Here is an 8,551-nt window from a genome sequence, read left to right as displayed (position 1 = left end):
AATGAGTGTAAAGATGGTATCTCATTGTGGTTTTTATTTGCATTTCCCTAATAGCTAGTGAAGTTGAGCATCTTTTCATATGTCTGTTGGGCATTTGTATGTCTTCTTGGGAGAGGTGTTTTTTCAGGTCATTTCCCCTTTTATTAATTGGATTGTTTGTTTTCTGTTGTTCAGTTGTATGAGTTCTTTGTATAATTTAAATATTAGCTCCTTAACGAAGAAGTTGCAAATATCTTCTCCCATTCAGTTAGTTGCCTCTTTGTCTTGTTTCTTTTGCTGTGTAGTAGTTTTTTGGTTTTTTTTTTTTTTTTATTTGATAGAGTCCCATTCATTTATTTTTGCTTTTACTTCCCTTGACTTTGAGGTCAAATTCATAAAATCTTCTCTAAAACCAAAGTCCATGAGTTTAGTACCTTTACTTTCTTCTATGCAATTTACAGATTCAGATCTTATATTTAGGTCTTTGATCTATTTTGAGTTAATTTTGTTGTATGGTGACAGAGAGTAGTCTAGTTTCCTTCTTTTGCATGTAGCTTTCCAATTTTCCCAGCATCATTTATTGAAAAGGCTTTTTTCCTCCGTTGTATATTTTTGGCTCTTTTGTCAAAAATTATTTGCATATATATACAGGGGTTGATTTCTGGGCTCTCAATTCTATTCCATTGGTCTGTGTGTCTGTTCTTCTACCAATAGCATGTTGTTTTGATTATTGTCACTTTGTAGTATAATATGAAGTCAGGCAGTGTGATACTTCCTCCAGCCTTGTTCTTCTTTCTCAGGATTGCTTTGGTTATTTGTGGTCTTTTGTGATTCCAGAAGAATCTGATGATTCTTTTTTCTATTTTTTAAAAAATGCCATTGGGATTTTTATGGAGATTGCATTAAATTGCTTTGGGTAATATGGCCATTTTAACTATGTTGATTCTTCCAACCCATGAACAAAGGATATCTTTCCATGTCTTTTCAATTTCTTTTAATAATGTTTTATAGTTTTCAGTATATAGGTCATTCATTTGCTTCCTTAAGTTTATTCCTAGATATTTTATGCTTTTTGTTGCAATTGCAAGAGTAATTTTTTTTTCATTTCTTTTTTCTAAAATTTCATTGTTAGTGTATGGGAACACTATTAATTTTTGTATGTTTATTTTGTATCCTGAAACTTCACTGTATTTCTTTATTATTTCTAATAATTTTTTGGTGGAGTCTTTAGGGTTTTCTATATAAAGAATCAGTCATCTGCAAAAAGTGACAAAAATTTGATTTTTTCATTCCCTATTTGAATGTTTTCTATTTCTTTCTCTTGCCTGATTGCTCTAACTAGGACTTCCAATATTATATTGAATAATAGTGGTGATAGCGAACAGTCTTATCTTTTCTTGAGTTTATTGGTAAGGCTTTTAGTTTTTCACCATTACGTATAATTTTAGCTGAGGGTTTGTTGTATACGGCTTTTATTATGTTGAGGTACTTTTCTTCTATACCCATTTTCTTAAATGTTTTATTCATAAATGAATGCTGTATCTTGTCAAATGCTTTTTCTGCATCTATTGATATGATCATAAGACTTTTATCCTTTATTTTTTATATGATATATCACATTGATCTATTTGCATATGTTAAACCATCTTTGTGCCCCTGGAATTAATCTCATTTGATTGCGATGCATAATCTTTTTAATGTTTTGTTGTATTCAATTTGCTAATAATTTATTTAGGATTGTTATATCTTTGTTCATAAGAGATATTGGTCTATAATTTTTTTTTTTTTTAGTGTTATTTTCAACAGGTTTTGGTATAAGGGTAATGTTGGTTTCATAAAATGAGTTAGGATGTATTGTCTCTTTTTCAATTTTTTGGAAGAGTTTGTGAAGAACAGGTATTAAATCATCTTTGAAGGTTTGTAGAATTTAGTAGTGAAACCATTTGGTTCTTGACTTTTACTTTAGGAGAGGTTTTTCAATGACAATTTCAAATTCCATACTTTGATTGGTCTATTTAAATAATCCAGTTTTTGTGATTCAATCTAGCAAGGTCGTATATTTCTAAGAACTTGTCCTTTTCTTCTAGGTTATTAAATTTGGTAGCATATAATCTTTCATAGTATTATTGTCTCATCCTTTATATTTTGGTGGTTACACTATATATAGTGTAACTTCTCTCTCATTTCTGATTTTGTTTGTTTCTCTTTTTTCTTCCTTATTAAGTCTATACAGGGGTTTGCCAATTTTATAAATCTTTTCAAAGAACCAGCTCTTTGTTCCATTATTTTTTTCTATTGTCTTTTTCTTCTCTAGTTCATTTAATTTTGCTCTAAGTTTTTGATGCATGCAAGAGTGAGAATTCCAAACAAGTTGAAACAATGAGGGAAGAGAACTCCCCAAAGTCCCTGAAGGATGTTGGATGTGAGTAAACAGCAATCCTTTCCTTTGTAACGGATAACGGAGGAGCTACAAACTCTGGAGACTCAAAGCTGGGGTCAGGGGTCGGGGGCTTTCCAGAGGCCATCACAAGAAGGCATTTCACCACTCTAAAAGGCACCCAATGCCGTCCCAGGACTGTTTGGCGTTGGTGCTGCATGTATCCTTCAGCCATTGACGGAAGAAGTCTTCATCTTTCTTTAGTGCCAGAAACTGGCGAGGGACCACAGTGCTCCTTTCCTCTAGCTTCTTGTCCAGGACTTCAGCAATCCTGGCCAGGCTCCCCACTGGCTTTTTCCCATGGGCTCTGCCATGAAGTATTGGTGCTTTGGGGAGGTCGTCATCTTGAACAGGATTAATCGAAAGTTTTAGTTCCCATTAGAGCTACTCCCCAATGTTTAGATTTTAAGTGAAAATTAAAGTGCTGAAAGGATTTGGCTGACACTTTTGAAGCTCTGAGTTATGTAGTATAATGATAAATTTAGTATTTTTTTTCAGTCCTGGGAGATATTTTTTATTAACTTGATAATCTTAATTAGAACATGGAAAAACTTATCTTGAGGTTATTTTAATTACTGGCATTTTTAGATTATGTGCTTGAAATCATTAAAGGTAGCATGGTGTCAATCTATGACATATTTTTTAATCCATACAAAAATTCAGATATTTGAACTGAAACTGAAATAAACTGCAACTCTTTGAATTTCCAGTGCTACTTTTATTCGGAAAAACTGGAACTCAACTAAAGATGACTGAGAATGAAATATAAAGGCATGGAGACAGGAGTGTCTGTGAATTGCAAATTGGATATTCTGTAATTAGAAAGATACAGTGCAGGAACTGCCTTGAAATAAACAATGAGAGCAGGAAAACTATGTAGGAGAAAAAAAATAAATTTTGATGGTGGGACTCTTCTTACTGAAGCATCGAGTAAGATTAAGGAGTAGTTAACACAGGAATATAGGTGGATTTCAGTATAAAGGCCATCTGTTAGTAAAGGTGATAAAAGATTTCATCTTACATGAGGAAACAGACAATGTGAGAAATGGAGAGGCTGAAGTAAAGATATTGCCAATATGGAGAGGCCTTATAATAATTATAAAGAGTTTATAGAAGCCAGACAACTTATACCAAATCCTATAAACTGATATTTAAGATAGAATGGCTTTGAATGGCTCCATTTGTATAATAGATCATCTTTGTTTCTTTCATTTACAGTAAAAAAGTTACTTGCATTAAGTTCTGAAGAAAGGGGAAACATTTGCTTAGGATCCATTAGAACTCCCATCTATAACCCTCAACACACACACACACACACACACACACACACACACACACACACACACACACGAACACGGAGTATATAAATATAAGAATTTTGAGATTTGGCCAAGGCACCCAGAAGCGTGGCTATGAAAAATTTTAAAAATCTAAGAATGAGTCAAGACTAAGAAGATATAGGACTTGGAACAAAAGGTGTAGGTTGCAGCAACAAGCTCCTTAATCCTATCTCTCCTCCTAAATATTCCTGTACTGCCCCCTTTTTCAGGTGGTTAAGATGTAGTATTGTGTGAGTGGAATTGGGAGAAAATTTAGAAAGGTATTATATATTTAGAGCTTTGTATAATGGCTATGAATTTTTTTTTCTTTCTTTTTTTTCTTTTCTTTTTTCTTTTTTTCTTTTTTATTTTTTTGCAGCTGACTTGAACCAGAATATTGCTGGATTTCCATAGCTTATAATTTGTCCAATACCAACTAAATTTCCTCAGGTTCTGCCAGGCAAACTGTCTTTGTTTTAAATCACGCTAGCAGGTAAAGAAAAAGTCAAGAGCTAGATGACTCATGGCTGAGGCAGTATAATGTAGAGATAAAATAAAGGTTACAATTATAGTACGTACCTTGTGTTTAGAAAAATCCCTAACATTTAATGAGTGCTATGTGTGTGTTTGATAAGTTACAATCATGCTTAATGGAGCTCTTAAGTATAGACTATTATTTCTAGAATTCTAGCAAGGAAACGAAAAAGAGGGTTTTGTGGTGGGGTAAGGAAGTTACAGAGATTGTGTTGTAATTTATTTGTGTTCGATTTTACTTCAAGATTGGATATATACATAGGTTTATAAGCCAGAATGAACAAGTCAGTGGATAGTGGAACAGATTCCTAGCCCCATTCGGAGATATTAAATTTGAAACTCTGAAGAAAGGGCCAAAATTCATATATATGATTCTGATGACTTACAAAGTCCACCCTGACTATATTATTTATCTTCCCACCACACTCAACCCGTCTTGTCCTCTCTTTTCTTTCTTTTTTTTTTTTAATATTTAAGAAAGTCAGAGTGCTACATTCATCACCTTGTTTGTATCTACCTAGAGGAGTCTTGGAAACTCGACTACCTTATGCTCTCCTACAAATGAACCTTGAGAACTTGTTTGGAGGTTCTAGCAGGGGAGCACAGTTACTTGTTAACCCTTGCAGAAAGAAAAGTGTTGGAAAAGGTGGTCCTCCTCTGCAGGAAAAGGTGGTCCTTTTTGAGGAAGGGTACATCTACCTAGCTGGTCAGATTAGCTAAATCAATCCTGAAAATCAATGGGGCGACAGATATTACAGTCAGATTTTCTTCACATCTCTCTCTCTCTTTTTTATTTGTAACATAAAATTGATCACTTTCTAACATACTGCTATGGACTAAATATTTACATCTCTCTCTTTTTCTGCCATGTGAAGATACAATGAGAAGACAACTACCTGTGAACAAGGAGGATCCTAGCCAAGAACTTGACCTTACTGGCACCCTGATCTCAGATTTTCAGCCTCCAGGATTGTGAGAAATCATTTTCTATTGTTTAAGAACCCTATCTACGGCATTTTTATTATAGCAACCCAAGACACGTACCATGTAGTTTATTAATTTATTCTTTTTAGTTTATTATTTGTCTCCTCCTACTAGTATGTAAGCACCATGAAGACATGATTTTTTTTTAATGTTGTGTCCTCAATACCTAGAATAGTTCCTATCTATAGTAGGTGCTCAATAAATAGTTAAATATTTATTCCCACATCAGGTAGGTATAGAAACCATTGTTCCAATGGATGTAGAAAGACAGAAACCTAAATGGTGGCAGGGAAGAGGAAATGGCAAGCAAGACTCTGGCCATTTCAGAAATTGGTCACTGTGTCTCAGAGAAGTGGCTGCCTAGTTTTCTGGCCAATAGAACAAACATGAGTCAATATTGACAATGGGAGGGAGGCAAAATCTATTCTTAACTTTTTTTGCCTCAATGGGTTTTTCGGCTTCCAAATGTAGAAGGGTCTGTTTTTTCCTGCTCATTTCAACCTCTTTTGCCATGTTATACCTCTCTCCCATAGTTTTTTCTGTCATTATTTTTATTAAATGTTTCATGATTTCTTCTTTTTACATATATACTTCAATATTTAGTGGAGAATGGAGAAGACACTGATATCATGTTATAAAGTTAATCTGGAAATATAAAGGGCTAATAAAAAAGAAAACATATTTTATGAGTACAAATATTTGCAAGACAATTTAGAATTCTTGAATAATTAAGATAATTAAATAATTGCTTTAAACGGTTTTATCTAATTTACAGTTTTCCATTTTTCCCTAATTGCATCTAATTCAACTGTGTGAGATTTCAGAAAACGGTAAAGAATTATAAACTGGTAAAAAAAAATATTATTTAGGTCAAACCAGAATAAGCAGATGAAAACAAAACAGTAATCAAATTTTAATGACGTAATCTGGGCAAAACAAGCCACATGATGAAGATTGATAAGCCACATACCATCTTTCTTAAATGGTAAGAAATAAAATTTAGCTTTTTTTATACTGCTGAAAATTTAGACAATACCTAAATAAAGCAAATTACTGTATGCTTGGAGACAATGAAAATAGAGGTAAGGGTAAATTGGTATGTGTATTTAGAGAGCAGATCCATGAACAGTTAGTGTTTTGGAATAAATCTATTATAAAATAAAGCCTATACTGTATTAGCCATAGTATCTAGCCATAGTGGAATGTTAGAACAAGGAGACATCTGTGATGGTTAATTTTATTCATCAATTTGGCTAGCCTATGGCGAGCAGTTGTTTGGTTAAGCACTACTCCAAATGTTGCTGTAAATGTGTTTTATAGATGTGATTAATATTTACAATCAGTTGACTTTAAGTAGAGCAGATTAATCTCCATAATGTAGGTAGGGGTATCATCCAATCAGTCAACAGCCTTAAGAGCAAAGGTTTGCCTACAAAGGAAGAATTCTGCCTCTAAACTGAAATATAGAAATTCTGCCGGAGCTTCCAGCTTTTGAATTCAAGACTATCACATCCACTCTTAACTGAATTTCCAGTCTGTGGGGTTACCCTACAGCTTGCCAGCTCCCACGTTTATCTTAACCAATTTATTAAAATATTTCTCTTCAGCGCCCTCTCTCTCTCTCTCTCTCTCTCTCTCTCTCTCTCTCACACACACACACACACACACACACACACACACACACACATACATCTATAATATGTTATGATATATTATGTAAATATATATTAATTAAAACAATAACAGTAATTGCTATATATTAGAGAAAGGGAGAGGAAATCTTAACTAATAGAGGATCTTAATACTTAAAAAAAAAAGAGCTTTCAAGAACATGACTATGGACCAGATACTGTGCAGTACATTTGGAATGTAGTGATGATGAATAAAAATACAAGTTCCATGGTGATAGGGCTTTTGGTCTATTTTGTGCCTGATATATCCCTAGTATGTACAATAGTACACACAACACAGTAGTCACTGAATATAGATTTGTTGAAAATATAAATCTAGTTCTTGCCCTCGAGGAGCTAGGAAATTACTGAAGAGACAGAGAAGTAAACAAATAATTATATTGCACAATATGTGCAACATATAGTTACACTATAATTTTGCTTCTTCTTTAAAAACAAACATAAACACATTTATAGATCATATCTGGAAGAAACCATGACAGCACTTGCTGTCATCTAGGGGAAGAACTTAGATGACCAGGCATTAGTGATGGGAGAGAAACTTTTCAATGAATATTCTTTTGTATCCTTTAATCAAAGCAAGTATTAACTTTTCAAACATATTTTTAAAATCATAGATGAACTTGTTCAAGATTAACATTTTTTGTAGCAATGTATTACAAAAAATGAAAAGAAATAATCTAATATATGTCTAAAGCTAACTCACAACAGCTGAATTTAAAGGGGCTTTATTAATGTATTCTTTAAAATGAAATTTGTTCACTTAGATGCCACTTAATTTCAGAGGCTATGTGGATCAAAATTCTGTTGCCAATAATTGTTCTACTCACTTTAAAGGGAAAAATAGGAAGAAACTAACAAATATACTAATTTATGTCTACTTGTTTTTCAGCATCTCAAACAAAATTTAATTCCCAGATCCAGCTTTTGGCATGAGTTTTAACCAGTTGAAATGTACAAAAGAAGCACAGCTGCTTTTAAAGTATCACCCTACATTATTTACTAACTTAGGAAAATTAAACCTAAATACACTGCACTTCTGAATGGAAATTAATTGGCAATATCAATGTTGCTTCAGTTTTGCCACATTCTAAAACCATCAAGCTGAATATTGTATGTATTATTTTCTTCCATTCAGGCAATCACTTTTGTTCACTAAATATTCAGTACAAATTATAACATTAAATAAGCAGAGTTTTATACTCCATATTAACATTTCACTTTTTCAATGTCATTGAAAAAGAGCTTGTGCAAATTGGCAGTAATAACTGGCTCTCTTTAATTATGCTTCAGCAGTTAATGATTTGGGAAATTAAAAATAGAATTAAGCATATCAGATAGAAGAAATTTTACCATTAATGTTAAGCCACTAATAATGATATCTAATTGCCTTCTTTAGGCTCCCAAGGAATTCAGAATTCTGAATTATTGTCTAGTTTTGTGAGATGTTAAAGGGTTGAAAGAAAATGAGCCCTCAAAGTGAGCAGAGCAGTAGGTAATACAGAACTTGAGCTATGGTCTTCAGGGTTATTTTCTGCTGAGTTCAAGCATTCTAATCTTCTAAATGAAGATTCATAAGATATCTTTTATAAAGTATCTATTTTTTT

The 8,551-nt window shown here is 33.0% G+C and overlaps 1 pseudogene; it reads right to left on the bottom strand.

Moving 5' to 3' along the window:
- Positions 1 to 2,503: 2,503 nt before the first annotated feature.
- LOC105302809 lies at positions 2,504 to 2,760 on the bottom strand (annotated as a pseudogene).
- Between the last annotated feature and the right edge of the window lie 5,791 nt (positions 2,761 to 8,551).

The sequence above is a fragment of the Pteropus vampyrus genome, unplaced genomic scaffold (genome assembly GCF_000151845.1).
Source record: "Pteropus vampyrus isolate Shadow unplaced genomic scaffold, Pvam_2.0 Scaffold284, whole genome shotgun sequence".
Classification (NCBI taxonomy): Eukaryota; Metazoa; Chordata; class Mammalia; order Chiroptera; family Pteropodidae; genus Pteropus; species Pteropus vampyrus.
This window is presented reverse-complemented; position numbering and strand designations above follow the sequence as displayed.